The sequence below is a fragment of the Crocodylus porosus genome, unplaced genomic scaffold (assembly GCF_001723895.1).
Source record: "Crocodylus porosus isolate Cpor-Errol unplaced genomic scaffold, CroPor_comp1, whole genome shotgun sequence".
NCBI classification, from domain to species: domain Eukaryota; kingdom Metazoa; phylum Chordata; order Crocodylia; family Crocodylidae; genus Crocodylus; species Crocodylus porosus.
In genome coordinates, this window is record NW_017728950.1 from 31,106,036 (window position 1) to 31,125,472 (window position 19,437).

The following is a 19,437-nucleotide window of genomic DNA, read 5'->3' on the forward strand; positions in this document are numbered from 1 at the left end:
CTTTCAAGTATTTAAAGACTGATGTCATGTCCCCTCTTAGTTGCTACTTTCACATGCTGAGCATGCCTGTTTCCTTCAGTATTTCCTCAGATTGCCTTCCAAGCAACCTTTATTGTTTTTTGTCATCTATCTCTAGATCTTCCCTATGTTGGGGCTCCACTTTTTGAATGGTGAGCTCCAAGCTGCATTCAATAAATATTCTAGACAAAACCTAACAAGTGCTAAGTAAAGAGGCACTATCAGCTCCTGTCTTGTACCTAATGCTTCTCTTGATGCAGCCCACCTGCCTGTCTTGTAGGTGATACTTGTGGCTATATAAAGTCCCAATGAAATCAATATGAATCATGGCCTTAGCAACTGTGTGGAATTGATACAACCTGATTTAAGGTTGTTCTGTTCTGCAGCATACCTTTCCAAGGCTGCCCCTTTAAATTAGGCAGAGAAACACAGCAGCAGCCCTAAAGTAGCCATTATATACATGGTTGCAACTTTTTGTATTTCATTCTCTTCCAGTTGGTGAGTACTCTGAAGTTCTGTAATGTTTTCTTCTGCACACATCTGAATGAATATCACACCCCCACAAAAATCACAGACCAGAGATGTTTGAAAGTACGTAGATTGCTAAAGACAAAAAAATGTTTCTGAGCTCCCAGTCCATTATGGAAATTGCTTTACCTTCTAGAGCAGACTTTGAAGGGGAATTTCAAAGAGAAGGAATTCTTGAGATTGTTTGCTTTTTATGTTTCTTTATGATTTATACATGGAGCCAGTAAGACCTTGGAAAAAATGTAAGGGTTGGGGGTTTTTTTGCGTTTTTATTTTCATATTAGAAAATCTGGTCCTATTTATCATAAAAGCTTCTATCATAAATGGAAAATTATTGAAAACATGATAACATAAAGCTCAAGACAGTAGAAGATGGGGGGGTTGTTTTGTTTTTTTGTTTTTCTTTTTTTTTGGTCAAACCATTTCAAGTTTGTTGTTTTATGTTTATTTGCTTCTGGTGTCTAGCAATCATTTGAGTGAAGGAAGAATTTGTTAAACATTTACATTTCCACCTCTTCCATTAAGCTGTAAGACTCGTAACAAATATGTCTGGGACTTAAAAAGGTCTCCAGCAAAATCAGGAAAGCTCAGAACTGATATTCTTCATTAAGGGTGGAACAAAAATTAAAACCCTAAGAAAAACCTTTCAGGTCTATAAAGAAGGCTAGGGGGAATGGCTCAAATTCTCTTTAAAAATCCTTTTGAGGTTGTTTTATTTAATTTAAAAAGCATTTAAAAGTGTAAGCCACAGATACTTCAAGAATATTCAGTCCATTGAGAACATAGTCATAATGGATTTATGATTATGTATAGGTTTCTGTTTTTCTGTGTACTGCACACTTATTCTTCTAAATATGAGGGTACTTTCTATTTTCCAGTGACAGGCAAGTAGTCTGTAGGGTGATATCTTTTATTGGATTAACTGTGTAGTTGAGATAAAGTTAGACAAGCTTTTTAATGCAAGACATTCTTTATCATGTCTCTCTTCTGTAAGCAGAAAAGAGATTTGTTTAGCTGATAAACAAAATCTTTAAATATACAAGAGGAATCTCCAGAGTGTGAAGACAAAACTTTGTCAAGTTAATTTTGACATGCAGATTTTAGGTTCTAACTAGGTGGTGGTAGTGGTAGTGGTGATGATGATGATGTTTTTTCTTGAAGTAATTTCATCTAATGGAATAATGAAACATTTTAATGGAAATCAGAAGTGTAAAGATTTATTAGGTCCTTGGATGCAGAACAGCACCTTCAGAACAACAAAGTGTTCCTGAATATATTGCCCAGTCTGCTTTGATATTACTTAAGCTGCAGGATTTCCAGTGTTGAATTTCTAGAACTGAAGGGCTATCCATCTATAAAAACTTGACTCATGTAATTCTTATTAATTAACAACAGTGAGCCTATTGCATATGAATCCCCTTCATGCAGTGAGGTGAGACTGATGTTGATTGATAAAAACAGCACAACAAAGCCTCTGGTTTTTGCTACAAAAAGTAGCAGTACAGTAAGAAGTAAAATTGGAATCTACAGCTGGTGTTTGTCTGTCTGCTGTTTTGGGGTTTGTTTGTTTTTTTGCATGTTGACCATGTTGTAACACCTAATGAATCTGCATGTTTTGTACACATTTGCCTAGACGAACCACATTTAACACTAATGTTCATTCTTCTATGGGTGTGCTTGAGAAGTGGAAAGTGTATTTAAAGCAGCTGTTTGTCAATACTCACTGGTATACAATCATCTTAAAATGAAGGAAAATATCTGTAGAGGAAGCTGGCTCAGTAACTGTAGCTAGGGTTTATTTGATTTTTTTTAACCTTTCAAAGTGCTTTAATCTTCAAAATATTTCATTTAATATGAACTTTCCCACAGGGTCCTACTGGTTACAAAAATATTTGAAAATATTGCAAATATTTATCAATACATATTACAGATATTGAGGTAGTTCAGTATTGTCATCCCAGCATCACAGATGGATAAACTGTGGATAACCGTAAAAGGTATGATATACCGTAAGCTGTCAGGGAAAGTCAATGTCCGAGCTAGATAAAAGCTTAGGATTTCTGGTTCCTGGCTCCACACTTCAGTTGTCAGACCATGCACAAGTTGGTGGGGTTTTTATTCTCAATGGTCTATTATAACTTTGAAACAAGGTAACCTAAAGGTATAAGCTGCATCAATATTCCAGATGTGTGTGCTCACACATGTGTCTGTGTGCATGTGCTTATGTGTGCTTTCTCTCTCATCTATCCTCATTCTAAGGTAAGAGGAAAATGTATCTAAAACTACTCTAACTATAACTGCACCTCCTCTGCCAAGCCAGCAGTCACTCCAATATGGTGTACAGGAGCAAGCCTAAGTGATTTACTGACTCAGGCAGTGAGAAATAGCCCAGTGCATAAAAAATAACTCAATATTTGCCTTGAGTCTACAAAAACTAACTGCTTGTACCAGTCTGGATTTGGCAAGAATATGCAGATAGGGAAAGGGGTTTTTTTTAAAATCTCTAATGCATAACACAGGTTTTTATTTAAGTAGGAAAAAAAATCTGTTTTTTAAATTGAACTGTCCTTGGAATACAGTATGTATTTAGCAAGGTGCTTTTGTGAGCATTACACATTTTACAGCTGCAAAAAAAAAAAAAAGGGTGATTAATTAAACCCAAACTCTGTGAAAATCACTTATCCCCTCCTTAAAAAAATAATCAGGAACAAAACTGCAACTAACATAAGTGTGTGTACACAACTGCTGCCACTGCCACTGCGGATGCCTCTGGCCAAGCTTGGCTCCACATGCAGCCAGGCAGGAACAGCTCTGGAGCCCTGCAAACCAACCCCCTCACCACCGCAGCCTCAGTTGGGGACTGCAGTAATAGAAGCAGCAGTGGGGAGGGGAGGGGGAGAATGGGAGGGGAGCGGAGGGGATGTTCCTGTGTGCATGCAGGGCAAAGGAGAGGGGAGGGAAGATTGTTACCTGATTGAGGGATTTTAAAAACATCCCCAGCTACTGTTCCCACAGTGCAGTCTGTCTGTCCCAGTGTGGGAGGCTGGAAGCAGGGATGTAGCCACCTCTGCAGTGCCAATCACTGCTCCCACACCTCCCTTTTACAAAATCTTGGATCCACCCCTGCTCATACACATGAGAAAATGCATAGTTAAGGGCAAATGCAACAGTGGGATCCAATCTCTGGCCTGTTTTACCTAAATGGAGTGGAAATGAAGTGAAATTTATATACCCATGTCTGAAGTGCAGATCTTGAAAGCTTGGGTGATGCTTAACCCTGAAGATGCCTGAACTCTTAAAAAGATGTCTGTGCCGTCTCCCTCCTGAGCCAGGGACTGCTACTGGGATAAAAAGCCTCACCCACTCTGATGTATCTTGCATGTGTCTAAGGCAGAGGCAGGCAAAATATGGCCCACAGGCTGGCAAGTCCATCAGTTGTACAGAAGTCCTTGACTTCAGGAAAGCTGACTTTGACAACATAAGAAGGCTTGTCAGAGAGGCCCTAAAAGGCCACAACCCAATGGAGAGGGGAGTTCAGGATGCGTGGATGCTCCTCAAGGGAGCAATCCTGGATGCGCAAGCAAAGTCCATCCCGTCTCGGAGGAAAGGCAGCAGGAAGGCACAGCAGCCCCCTTGGCTCTCCAGGGAACTGGCGAACCTCCTGCGTCTTAAAAGGAGGACCTATAAAGGATGGAGGACTGGAACTGCCACCAAGGAAGAATACTCCGCATTAGTCCAGACTTGCAGAGAGCAAATCAGGAAAGCCAAGGCTGCGATGGAACTCCAGCTAGCTACAAATATCAAGGACAATAACTTTTTTAGATAGGGAGCCAGAGGAAAAGCAAGGGCAACACTGGACCTCTTCTAAACCAGATGGGACAACTGACAAGCGATGCCCAGGAAAAAGCAAACTTGCTAAATGGGTACTTTGCATCAGTTTTTCACCAGTCCCATGGGATGTCCCTGCCCACTACAGGACAGGGAAGTCTGGGTGAGGGAGATCCCTTATCCTTCATCAATGCTGACCTTGTGAAGGAACACCTTGAGAAGCTGGATCCTTCAAGTCAGCCAGCCATGACAGTTTACACCCCAGGGTACTCAGGGAGCTGGTTAGCATCATAGCTAATAAGAGCAAACTTGATCAACTGAGTCTGCAGGAGCATGCTAATTAGTGCACTCCAGCAGCCACTGCATTGCATGTATTCAGCGTCCCTGCATTTCAAAATGGCAGTGGGGGCACTGTCAATAAAGCTTGTCGAATGAACTTTAGTTAAAGTGCCCCTGCTGCCATTTTGAAGTGCAGGATGCTGAATACATGTGACACTGCAGGTGCTTTAATTGGGGAGGCTCTCAGAAATGTTCTAATTAAAGCTCCACCCTGGAGCATGTATATAGATGCCAGTTGTGACAGACATCTGTTAGCTCTGTGCCAAGAGAATACAGGCAGCCTGAGGTGCTCCTACTCTCCAGTCACCCCAGGGAAGTGCTCTGGGAGCTTGAGGGCCCTGCAAGTCCTCAGAGCTCCTGTCTGCTTTCCCCACTTACACAGGTATCCCAGGGAATCATGGGATGCCTCTCCATAAGTGAGGAAGTTGGGTTTCCCTGCTTAACCAGACCCATCCCCTGTGTCATAGGAATGAGTCTAACTGAGCGGGTAAAGCAGGGGGATTGCGTTGCCCCTTGTCCCACACCAGCAAGCAGATCATCTGTGACAACCCAAAACAAAACAGCTGATTCACTTGATTTGGTGACATGTATTTCTAGTTTCAGAGCACAATGAACGTGGTCTTCTCACAGTGCAGCATTGGCTGCTGCTTTCTCTTAAAGCAGTAGGTGTGGAGATGTCCCCATCTTTGCTAATAAGCTAATGGTTAGAGCACTTCTGAAGGAAGTGGGATGTTAATTTCCTACCTCCACCTGAGAGGAATTCTCACCCCCGGTTGCCAGTACGAGGTCAAGCAGTGCTTTACCTGTTGTCGGCCCGTAGACTTCCTGCATCAGATAGAGGTTGTCCACACATGAGAGAGAGCTTTGCGACCACTCGGATTTGGCCAAGCGCTCCTCCCATGAGATATCTGGGTAGTTAAAGTCTCCCATGACATGGTATAAGGAGCCTACGCATTTCCCCCAGGCACCCAAGTCCTTTACTGTAATGGGTCCCAGAATTATTAAACACCAATAAATGCCCCATCCTGCTCAGTTTTGGAGTACATTATTCTTTCCTTAAGTTCCAGCAGAACAGGACATGTATCTATATGATGACTTTTACTATGATCTTTGCAGTGATGAGGGGAAAGGACTGCTGACCTGTTTCTGTATGTATTTACAGTGAAGAGGTTGGATCGAGGACCTTGCATGGGGATATGTAGTATTTTTCATTATCACACATCAGGTGCTAGAACCTAGCATGAAGGTAAAGGTAACTCCAGATTCTCAGACCTTTATTCTAGCAGTGGCCAGCCGTGCTGCAGCTGTTCCAGTGGCAGCAGCAGTTTGAAGGCAAGCATAAACAGACATGAGATAATTTTACAACTGTGGCCTGGAAAGTGATTTGTTTTCCCAACTTACTGGTAAAAAAAAAAACACTTTATCTATATTAAGGCTTTACACTGGTGCAGCACTATTATGGCTGAATATTAACAGTCAGTTTTCCCATGTACAATCAAGAAGACAGGTGGATCTTACTAACTCCATCTCAGTAAATAGAGGTGTTGAGGATCTCTCTAGGGACAGGGACTAAAGCTGCTTGTACACGCCATGGGTTTAATTTGGTTTAGTTCTCTCTAAATCAAAACAGTGGGTTTTTAAAAACACTGCTTCATTTTAGGGAGAATTAAAGTGAATTAAACCCCTGTGGTGTGTATGCGAGGGTGGGGGTCCAATCCTTATCTGCCTCTTCAGTGGCAAAGAAGGGGGCAAGCTGCCAGCGGGCCAAGTGGTGCCCGAGCTGCGCAGGGGCCACCTAGGTGGTACCTGCCCACTGGCACTCAGTTGGGCAGTCCCAGGGGGCACTGCAGCCATGGAGGGAAGCCCTGCCCACCCACCCCCAGCCACGGAGGGAAGCACCAGGCCCCTGCATGGCTCAGGCAGGCAGGTAGGCTCTGGGAAAGTGTGGGGGGGGAAAAGATCACATTCGCCTGGCTGCACAGACTACCGCTGCGTCCCACAGACCCTGAGCTGTGCAGGGCCCACCAAGCCCTGAGCATGTCAGCTTCCAGCACCCTGTGCATTGTTGCACTTCGTTAGGTAGCAAACAAAAACACCTCGGAGGTGTTTTATCTTGCTACATACTGAGGTCATTTAAAGCAGAATATCCCACCAAGTGTGCAAACAGCAATGCCATTAAAATGGAATATGCTGCCAAAAGTGCAAAAAGGAAAACCATTAGAGCAGCGCAAAAGGGCATTTAAGCTGCTTTAAAAGCCAATTTTGTGGTGTGTACAAAGGCCCTAGCAGTTGAAACCTTAGAAATAAGCCAAGTTCTTTCAAACTCTCTTTTGCTACGATGCATATAAAAAACTTGACAAATTAGTCTGTGGATGGTTATGACTATTGCCTATCAAACTGACCAGTGTTGCATCTTCTTTTTGTTGTGCTGCTTCATCTGTTTGTAACCACCTGAAAGGTACTTGGATTGTAAGGTAGCTGGTGCAGAAACTGTTTTTGCTTTGGGTTTGTCCAGCACTGAGCACAGCAGAATCCTGACCCAGGACTGGGGCTCATACGTTCTTCAATAATACAAATTAACATATTTATTTAAATACAAGTCAAGGTGTTTCCCACAATATGTGTGTGGGGGGGAAAGCCCCTCAACTTACATTCACATAAAAGGAAACCTCATTAAATATACTGTCCATCATTAAGCTCCTGCTAAAAGCAGCATGTGCTCAGTAATGCAAACCAACTTTGAAGTCAATTAAATGCAGGCAACACTGAGCATGAAAACACACAGCCCATAATGGATAAACATGCTGATGGAAAACTTTTTTTTATTACAAACTTTATTAAAAACACACTTTTCACTTACAAAGCTTCACACACTAAGTATCTTTGTTTTACCAAGGCTTCATATTGCAAAACAACTGCATAGCAAAAACATAAACTACTTATATTAAACCTTTAAACAACATGCATCAACTTCCCACACACACTCCTTACAGAACTCTGTTTGTTTTTTCATACAAAACCTCATGAATATCGATTAACATCCCTCTTAAAAACAACCAACCTATTACTTTTGTAACCACCTGAAACTCTCCACCCCTTCCATCAGTCCTCACTGTTGTTTCAGTAAAACAAGTGTGTCCAGTCTTTTTCCTCCACTTGTTCTCTGCCCTCTTCTCCGATCTCTTCCTGGTCCCAATCAATATAATATTTCCATTCACGCAACCCCAGCTTCAGGCAGTCTTTCAGTGAAAGCCAACCCCTTAAACCCAGAGATTTCTTACTTTCCAGGTACTGGTTTTAACACTTGTTAACAATACCCTTAATATTGTTTCCTCAGTCCCCTTTGGTATGAGTCCATACAATGCCATCTCTTATATTAAGGACTGGTATATTTTTGGGACACTCAAAAACTGATGTATCCTTTCTCGCACAACCCTTGCACATGTACACTCCCAAAATGCATGTCCTACCATTTCTTCATCCCTACACCTCTCCCGGGGATACTTTGTTGCTCTCGCCAAGCTCCATCTATGTATACCTTCCTCACTGGCAAAATATTTCATATGATTAGCCATGATAGATCAGCATGGTCCCCTTTCTGTCATTCATCAGCCACCTCCCTCCACACCTTTTTCACTTGCCCTTCTATAAGATCCCCCATTGATGCTATTCTCTGTCTCACCCCACTTCCCCTATTTTGTATGTCTTAATAAAACTTTCCATTCTGATGTAATGAATGGGAGGTTGCCACACCCATAGCTTCTTCCAGGACCTCCATACATTCCTCATCTTCGCAAGACAGTACCTGCCAAAAATCATCCAACACATGCTGCTTTCCCTTTACCCTCTGCCACTGCTTTATGCAGTGCACTTATGTAGTTTGTGTAAATGAACAACTCGGTGCCCAACATTGCCCACTCCTCCATCTCTTTTGCCTTATACAGTTCCATTCTGGCAAGACTTTCTCCTTTTGCTTTCCAAAAGAACACTCAAATTTCCCTCTGCATTTTCATTAGCTGCCACCATGATGATAGAAACACAATTCTGGTGTACAAAATTAGTAGTAGTAGCACCACGTCAACTGCTGCCACTTTTCCAGCAAAAGATGGTGTCTTTCCCATCCATGACCAAAATACTTGTAGTGCCTTCCCTGTCACCTTTTCCCACACTTATTTCCTTTCCCTTCTGTTAGGATCCCTAAAACTTTGATCTCTCCTTCCAGTTCTTGTAGTCCTAGCTTCTCTAGGTCCCTCCAGTCTTCCAATCTACATATAGTGCTTTTCATTAGTTTAATTTAGCCTCAGTTGATTCACCATATTCCGTTGTATGTTTTAGTACCCTTTCGATCAATAATTTGTCTCTTGCCATTACATCGATGTTGTCCATATAGAGTACTCACTTTACCTTTACCTTTCCATCTCCCACTATTGTTACCCCACTTACGATTTTAACTTTCCTTATTCTTTGCACGAGCAGCCCCATTACACATATGAACAATATTGGTGACAATGGGCACCCTTGTCTTATCTTTTGTACTTTTAAAATATTTCTTCAGTGTTTTCCAGCCCTCATACTGTTTTGTGTATGCTGGATGCAACTCTGAATTTCATAATGGTTGTACATTGAATTTTCATACTCCATTTCCTTTTATGGAACTCTTACCAAGACTCATTCCTGCCTTCAGCATATGATGATCACTAAATGCCATGCTTAGGGGTGTTTTTTCCTTATTTCTTTCTTTGGGTACAAACAGGAAGTCAGTTGTTCTTTGCTTCTTTCCACTGGGGTTTGCTCTAGTGAAGGCTTTCTCCTCTGCCCACATATCTATTAGTGACTTTTATTTTATTATTTGTGTTTTAACAAGCTGGATGTACTGTCTAATGTTCTGTCTGCTCCTTCCCCTGCCATGTCACCCATTTCTATTATACAATTGAAATCCCCTGCTATTATCCAGAGTCTCCCTTCAAACTGTATAGCCTTCCTCTCCTGCTCTGGTGGTGCATATACATTTAAAATGTCTAATTCTGTTCCCCTGACTGACAGTATCTTTCACTGTAGTCCGCCTGATAATATCTACCTGCTTTGCGCTCAACTCTGGATTTTTTAAAAATATTGCTGTACCTGCTGGTTTGTTGTTATTTATCCCTGACCACTAAGACAATCCCTATCTCCACCTTTTCTTGAGGCATTTATACTCCCTTTCCTCCAGTATTACCCCACTCTTGTAGGCAGATTGTCTGCCCCTACATGTTTTAACACTGGTACACTCTTTTCCCATCTTTTCCTTGTTAAAGAGATTCCTGACATTAATTGATGCTGTTATCAGTGCTCTTGTGCTTGCTTTCACTGAGTGCACCTGGCCCTTTAAAGCTGTTCAGTGCTGTTGCTCACCATAGTTGACTCCACCCCCTCCACCACTTGTATGCCAATTGCCTTTGCAAACAGCTTCATTGCTTTTGCAGTCAGGAAGCCTTCCGTTTTCCCACCACCCTGGCATTTTCTGCCTCCTGCTCCAGGAGCATTAGGATCATAGAAATATAGAAAATGAGGGTTGGAACCTCAGAAGGTCATCTATTCCATTTTTCTGCCCAAAGAGGGCCACCCCCAGCTAGATCATCCCAGCAAAAGCTTCGTCTAATGGGTTCTTAAAAACCTCCAAGGATGGGAGATTCCACCACATCTCTGGGTAACCTGTTGCAGTGTTTTACTACCCTCCTAGTTAGAAAATTCTTCCTAATATCTAACCTAAACTTCCCTTGCTGCAACTTGAGACCACTGTTCCTTCTGTCACCTGCCACCACTGAGAACAGTCTAGCTCCATCCTCTTTTGAACCCCCGCTTCAGGGAGTTGAAGGCTGCTATTAAATCCCCTCTCTGTCTTCCCTTCTTTAGACTAAATAAGCTCAGTTCCCTCACTGTCTCCTCATAAGTCATGTCCCCCAGGCGACTCACCATTTTTGTTGTCCTCCATTGGACTATCTCTAATTTGTCCACATCCTTTCCTTAGTGGGGGGCCCAAAACTGGACACAGTACTCCAGATGTGGCCTCACCAGTGCTGAATAGAGGGTAATAATCGCTTCCCTTTACCTACTGGCTATCTACCAATGCAGCCCAGTATGCCATTAGCCTTCTTGGCAACAAGGGCACACTGCTGGCTCATACTCAGTGTATTGTCCACTATATCCCCCCAGGTCCTTTTTCTGCAGAGCTACTGCCCAGCCACTCAGCCCCCAGACTATATTGGTACATGGGATTGTACCGTTCTACACACAGGACTTTGCACTTGTCCTTGTTGAACCTTATGAGATTTCTGTTGGCCCAATCCTCCAATATGTCTAGGTCACTCTGAATCCTAGCTCCACCCTCCAGCATATCTACTACTCCCCCCCAGCTTGGTGTCACCCTCAGCAAGCTTGCAGATGCACTCCATCCCATCTTCCAGGTCATTGACAAAAACATTGAATAAAATCAGCCCGATGACTGACCCCTGGGGCGCTCCACTTGATACCGGCTGCCAACTAGACATTGAGCCATTGATTGCTACCCTCTGAACCTGAAGCTCCAGTCAGTTTTATCTCCACCTTACAATCCATTCATCCAGGCAATACATCCTTAGTTTGCCTGTAAGAATGCTGTGGGAGACTGTATCAAAAGCCTTGCTAAAAATTGAGGTATCGCACATCCACTGGTCACCCCACATCCACAGAGCCAGTCATTTCATCATAGAAGGCAAGGCTTCCTATGTGGGCAGTCCTGCCTGCTGCCTACCTACTTACCCTCCTGCCATCCCCTGCTGAGCCTCCACCACCTGACACCAGGCCAGCATCTTGGGTAAGCAGACACACGTGCTGCCTTGTTATAGCCCATGGGTTCCTTTGCTACCTGCAGCCACTGGGGCATGTGTGCCCTTCGTACATGCACACACACACGTACACACACTACACACACCTCCCCCATACGCCCAATGCGCAATTTTCTCTGAGGCTGGCTCTGGTTTAAATAATACTTTTACAAGAAATCAACCTTTTGGCATATGAGCTGGATTCCATGAAGATGTACTCTCAGCCTTAACTATATTTTAAACTAGAGGTTTAGTTTTGTTTGTGAATTGTTTTAATTTGTATTGGCTTGATCTTGTAGTCTTCCCTCATTAAAAGAATCCCATATGCTTCAGAACTGGGTAAAATGGATTCAGTTAACTGTTCCTATTAACTGTGCACGTTGTGTGCTACTTTCATCACCGCAATGAAATTTTAAAAAGCTACCAAATAGAACAGTAGCATTTTATATCCATTTGGTACTCATGTAAATGGGAAGATACAGGGTTTAGTATCTGGTTGCTGTTAGGGCTGTGCAAAATTTCACTAGGTGTTTTTGGTTTTTATAGCTGTTTCGACGTGTTTCAAGCTCAAAACAGCAGAATCAAAATGAAACAAAAGGCTTTGCAATAGCTTTGAAATGAAACAAGGGCACTCAAAACTTTTCAGGTTTTGAAGCCAGGCTTACTTGTCTTCAGCGGCAGCAGCAGCAGCCTCTCATCCGGCATGCAGATCTGGGGTCCTGCACCCATGGGAGGGCTCTGGGGCTGTGCTAGACTCCTCCCAGGGTGTGAGTCCCTGGATTTGTGCGTCGGATGAGAGGAGGCTGCCGCTGCCACCTGGGATCAGTGGCATCAGTAATCTTCCCCGACACTAGGTGCAGGCTGCACCCAGCACTGGTCCCAGGCAGCAGCAGCAGCTTCCTCTCATCTGGTGCACAGATCTGGGGGCTCGCACCCCTGGAAGGAGTCCAGCACAGCCCATCAGCCCTCTCGAGAGTGCAGGCCCCCAGATCTGCATGCTGGATAAGAGGCTGCTGCCACTGCCGCTGCCAGCAGGTGTCAGGAGTTGTGTTTTGAAGCATTTGAGGTGCAGTTTCTGAGAAAAACCTGCACCTATCTTCTTGAAACCTGGCAGGCTTCATGCCTTCCGAAGGGGCTAGCATCCCTGTTGTTTTAATCCAAATCAGGCAAGAAATTACCATGTTTTAGGCATTTTCATGATTCCCCATTATAGCCTATGGGCAAAACGTCAAAACAGTGAAACAGTTTTGGTGAAACAAAATGGGACAGTGCTTCAAAACTAAATGATGAAATGAAACACTTGTCCCTTCAAAACGGACATGGAAATGAAATGATGGTGTTTTGCACAGCCCTAGTTGCTATCAAACTAGCAGATTCCCCTTGAAGTAAATAGATATTTTTAAACATAGTAAAACTACTAATAAATCCTTTAGAAAGTTCCAATTACTTGACTTCTTATCATTAAACTCAGTGTACTATCTGCCCTTGACAAATTAACTTAAATGTAACAGAAGGGGAAAAAATAGCAAAAACCCAAACTTGTTTAAACATAAATTAAGTTGTGTGAAGAGATGAACTCACTGAAGTGGACTGTCACCAGTTTGCCATAAACTACTCAGTACCTTCTGACTGCTTTAAAATATTCATCTAGAATGATTTTTTAAGGTATTGCATTTAAAACTTGTTATTGCCTATTTGGATGTGGTAATAATGGAAGCTTTGGAACGTATAATAGTGTGAAAATCCATTAGGCTGAGCTTATGATGTAAACTATTTTGTTTGTAAAGATCCTAGAAAAGTACATAGGTTTTAAAATATGTAGCTTTTACTGAATGCCTTCCGGCATTGTGAATCCTGAATCATTAAAATCAGTGGGACCTTTGTTCACTTTTTAATGAATATATGTAGAATAAGAAGCCCCAGGTGGGTAGTAAATATGGCTTAGTGGAAACCTTACTATTTTGAGGTGGTTTGTTTGGGTTTAAATATCATGATTTTTAAGAACTTGGCTTATGATTTTGAATGCTTAAGGTTGATGATACTGAAACCCAGCTTAAACATATATTGCATTATAAAACAAAAACTGAATCTGTTCTCAGTTATGTCAATGGGAAAACTCTAAGGAATGTAAGATCAAGCCCAAAATTATAGCATATTTACTTAAATACACGATTACCCTGATTATAAATCACCCCCCGCCCCAATAATTAGAATGCCATAGATGGAAAATTTATAAATTTGATATAATTTTCCAGGGATAAAGGCTGTAGCCATGTTGGTCTAAAAGTAAAAACAGTCAGTGTGATAGAGGCAATTATCTTGTATAATTTTCCAGGTATACAGTCTAATTATTGGAGGTGTGGCTTGAATTTATCCCCCTCCCACTGCTACAGTAGGGGAGGGAGCGAAAATCTGGGGGGTCGGGTAACCCCTTTGCTCTCTGCCATCCCCCACCTCCAACTTTTTTTTCCCTGCAGCCATTCTCCAGCCCTCCTTACTGTCAGCACATGGAAGTGAGGAGCAAATCTGAAAAAAAACCTGACCTTGAAATTAACATCAGTGTAGCAATTTGCATATAGTACCTTTATACTTGGTTCAACATAAATTGATACATTTTACCTATTTGAAACTACTACAACTTTTAGTACGGGTACTTCATAAACAAACTTTTAAGTAGTACTTTTATAACTACTTGTATATTTATGCAGGGACAGTGACAACAATATGAAGCAAAGACCAGGCTAGAGACTAAGGAAATGAACAGAGGAGTAGGATATTAGTAGCAGTAAACTGAATGAAATCAGGTGCACAGTTGTGAGATTTGGAACAGGTGCATGCGAGCATTTACTGTCATGGATATGTGAGTCTGTAACTACATGCCTGAAGACTGGTAAGGCTGTCTATATGGAAATATACTTTGGCAAAAAATGTGTGTCTGCGTATGTATATGTGTAGATGCACATACACATACTTTGGCAAAAAAAATCTATTATTTCTATATAGCTAGATGGATACATGCTACTATATTTTTATTTTTATCTTTTGCCGAAGTATATTACTAGATCAATAGATAGTAAAGATATACACTACAACCTTCCCAGTCTTCAAGCCCAATCGTATTCACTTACCATTAGAAATATGCTGTTCCTCTCTTTGTTTCCTCTAGTCTTGTCTTTAATTCATGTTGCTGCTGTTGTTGTTGCTCAACCTGGTTTATTCTTCACTGTCCTCCCCTTCTTTCTTGAATGGTGGGGGGGAAGCCTTTGAATAGTTTGTGCCAGTGGAACCTCTGCCAGATAACCTACTTCTATAAAGTACAAACTGCATAACATTAGTCCAAAGCCTAAGGGCCCATAATATACCATATAGCTCACTGAGCTGAGCCCCAATCGTCAACAGCATTTTAAGTCATGGTGACCCCACAGCTCAGCACTGCTCAGTATATTTGTACTCCAGATATACCCTACATAGGATCCACGTGCTAGTGGATGCAACTCATGACTGGACCCGGGTATTCTTGTCATAAGCCCTGGGATCCTCAAAAACGTATTGCCGATGAGGCAACCTGGTCCACCTTCATCTCATGGAGGGCAGGGCCACACTAATACGTGAGCAGCTGAGAGAGGGGCCAACAGAGGGATTCTGGGTGAACTGCTTGGGTCCAGCTTTGTGATGTTTGCCAGACATTTAAGGTTGATGAAGAAACAAGAATCATTGGAAATGGGAAAGAATGTGCAGCTCAACAGTGGGAGTGAAAAGGAAGTCCAACTGGTTTTCACTAACCTATTCTTGTGGTAGGGTCCCATAAGCGTGCTTGCCCAATATGGGCCATGTACTTTATAGTCATGCTCAGTGTTGGCTCCATTTAATCAATTTCATACAGTTGCTGTAGCAGCAGTTAAAAGAAAAAGATAGGCAGTGCACGTAATATGGTTTTCTAGTATACAAAAATAAAATAGGGGCTTTTCCCCCCATGCTAATGGGGGGGGGGACTTCCTCTGTATTAGAGTAAATACCTTATTGCTATTTTGAATCCTTGTATTTATGACAGAAATTCCTAGAGGTGGCATGTTAATTTTGATGAATTAATTACAGATGGTCATTGTATCATTTGCTTGACAAAAAATCAAATTTAGAAGTAAAATGACAGTTTTTAGAGAGAAAATCATTTTGATTGAAATTTGTCTGGTTTTTCAAAGAAAAAAATCAAACCACTGATTTCTTAGTGGAAAAAAAAATGAGAGCTTGATTAAAACTTTAGAGTTTTTAATCACAAATCATTTCAGAAACCAAAACGACAAAAGAGAGAAAAACACAGTTTATTTTTTTTTCTCAAATGGAAAACTTTCAAGAAAAACAATGGAATGTAAGTTGCATTTTACAACTCACACAATTTGGGGGGTTTTCCTGTTTGGAAATGAATGTCACATAATGATTGGAAGACAAAAATGGCAATACTTATATCAGGGAGGTTATTTCTAAATAGTGTTAAAAACATGAAAATCTGTGCACAGAGTGGGAATTTGATCAGGGGCCACAAAATATTCAGAACATAAGAAAATTTACTTTCTAAGGAACAAGAACTTATGGGAAAACAATACACACCTTGGTTGCTGTAAGTGTACAATTTGCTACACTTTCCATTGGGTTTCTTCCAGCAAGTCAGGTAATTCTATGGTCTCTGCTCTGCTAATACCCTGGGAAAGTCAGATATGAATCCACTTTGGTATTTGCTTATTTAATCAGATGAAGGAAAGGAAATTAAATGTTTGAAAGGAGGAAACCATGGTGATGCAACTTGGGCTTCACAAAATGAGACTGTTTCATCCCAGCAAGAAACTCAAAAAAATTAGTAGCATTAGTTCTAGAGCAAGAAAAGTTTTAGATATCTCAATATTTTCAAAATATAACTCAGTAAACAGTAATAACAAATGCTACTGGCTTAAGTGTTCAATTTAGGATGTTCAACAGCATTGGAAACGCTTCAATTTCTGATGAGTTTATTTTTAGTCTCTTCTGCACATGATAACATTTCAAAAACAAAAAATAGCACCGTATATAGATGAATGGGGTCATGGCAGAATGATTGATTTCTTTCCTTTCAATATTTAACAGTGAATCCAATGGAGCAAGAGCCTAGCCATGCTGAAATAAATGGTTATACTCCCACTGACTTTACTGGGAATGGACATTTTATTCTTTGCATTGAAATCACTTTTTACTTAAGGCAGTTTGAGTCTATTGAAATGAAGGAGAACTCCACGCTTTTGAAAATTAGAACAGTTGTTTAGGTACCTAAGGGTACCTATACACGAGCAGGGAGGCTGCTCCGATGTGCTGTAATTCCAGCTTGCCAGAGCAGACTTGACTACTTGAATCTGCTTCAGCGTGACTATTACTGCATTCCAGCAGCCTCCCGCATCTCGGGAATTGATGTCCCTGCACTTCAAAATGGGGCGGGGGAGGGGAGGAGGACTATATCTAAAGCTCATTTGACAGCTGCCATTTCGAAGCACAGAGACACTGAGACAAGAGATGCTCCAGGCACTTTAATTAGAGCAGCTTTCAGAGCCGCGCTACTTAAAGCACCACTCCTGGGGCATGTGTACAAATGCTCCATGTTTCTAAATAACTTAAGGGCCATTTTTGGAAATTTTAACCATTATCTTTTTTTCCTGGATGTTATATGAAGAACCCTTAGGGTAAAAGAAACAAATATTGACATAAAACGGTCTACCATAGCATGGAAGATAGCAAACTCTGTCACATGCAGTGGGCTGGACCATCATGGTACACCACCACATTTACACTAGCATAATATTTTAAGACAGTGTGAATGAGGTATATCTGACACTTCACTCTGTTGCTATCAGTCTATTAATTCTAATTACCATGACCTTCAAAGAGGAATCTTGAACATGGTAGAATTCCACTGATTGTATTGGAATTCTATCAGAGATCAACGTGGTTCTTCATAATCCCTAAAAAACTATTCATATTGTAGAATTTAGATCAATGGTGGTCAATCATCTTTGGCAGGTATGCCCAAATCAAGACCAAATCCTTCCCCAAGTATCACTCTGATCCCACCCCCAGGAGCATACCTGATAGCAGGCACATCCTGGGGTTCTGGAATGGAAACTGGTGAGTTGTGGGGGGAGGGGAGGATGACTTGATCTTTTGGCTGTGCAGAGTAGAGTAGGGGCTGGATGCTGCTGCAAAAAGAGGCGCCACTACCAAAAGCCAGGTTAACTATTACCTGGCCTCCCAGCAGCCCCAATTTCACATAGTAAATGAGGATATAAAGCCCTGAGTTTAATGGCAGCTGCAGGTCCAGGGAAGGGTTAATCTGGCTCTTGGCTATGACACCTAACACCACCTCCAGCATGGTATCCTGTCCTCCCCACCTCTTCTCCACTGTGACTGGGGGCTAGACCTCCATCCTTGCCTCTTCTTTACTGAGTACCTAGGGCTCACATGCCACATGAAGCAGTAGCAGCCTATGCCCCTTATGGCATGTGTGCTGTGGATTGGCCACCCCTGCTTTAGATTATTTTACTAAAACTCATAGGCAAAGGAAGCCACTGAAACCAAAACTTAACAAGACTTAAAAAGGGACTGGCCACACATGTGAAAAAAAAATCTAAAGGTAGAGTATCTAATTTTAGGGAACCTGCTGGAAGAATTATTAAACCTGCTGTTTCAAGTCTTATGCCAATGTCTGAGGGTTAAGGTTCAAGATGAGAACTAATATGAGGAGGAGATAATCCTACATCTGTCTATTGCAGAGTTCTCATCCTTTTGTCTGAAATATGTGACTTTGGCTAATGGTGGGGAAAAAAAACAACCAAAAGCTTGCTGGACCCCAGGTCTGATGTTGTAGTATGCAATTCATTTTTTCTGGAGACTTTATGTGCATGTTTCTCATCTATGGTTGCAGTCATAGGTGTGATTGCAGCATGTCCAGATACATGCACATGCAAGCTAACTTTCTGTAGGTAGCTTGGATACATCAAAAATGCAGCTTCAGCTACAAGGGCTCAGTTGCTGAGTAAGTTTCCAGAGTCCCAGGTGGGTTTATGTAGCTCAGATTAAAGCATATGCTGCTGTAGTTTTGCTTTGCTTTTCATATCCATGTGAGCTAAATTAAAAGTAACTTGGTTATTTCTACATGGGCTGCCCTTCCCCATTACATGTGGAGTAAGGTCCCTGCTTAGCATAAAAAGGCCTTTCAGTTTAAAGGAGAAATCAAGCCAGCTTATGTTATATGCTATCTGAGGGCAGTAATAAATAACAGTAATAAGAGGAAGATGAAAGAAATTATAGATCCCTTAAGGAATGCAGAGGGAAATCAAGTTACAGATGACACAGAAAAGGCTGCATTATGTAATACTTTCTTTCACTTCAGTTTTCACAATAGACACAGCTACTAGATGATAAATGCAGTTGGCAGCAAAGAGAAGGCAGGAGACAAACAGTCCAGAACAGGGGTTTTCAACCCATGGAGCATGTCTAGGGGGTCCACAAAAGGTGGCTGTAAAGATGGCAGCCCTGTCTGAAGGGGAAGCACTACCATTGCTGCTGCTGCTGCTCTTCCTTCTCCTCCCCACTGTCCTGCTCCAGCTTCCCCAGCAGCCAGAGGCCACCTGAGCACAAGCAGCAGGCAGCCCAGAGCCAGAGGGAGCTGGAGCAGCAGCACATGCTCTGCCTGCTGGCACTGGGCTACCTGGTGCTGGCAGTTGGGCATCATCTGATCATGGCAGGACCTGGAGCACCCACAGCAGACATCCCAGCACCAGCAGACAGAGTGCCACTGGGTAACAGCACCTCATCCTGTCCCCACCGCTGCCTTGGGTGGTATCCGGTGTTGCTGTGAGAGAGG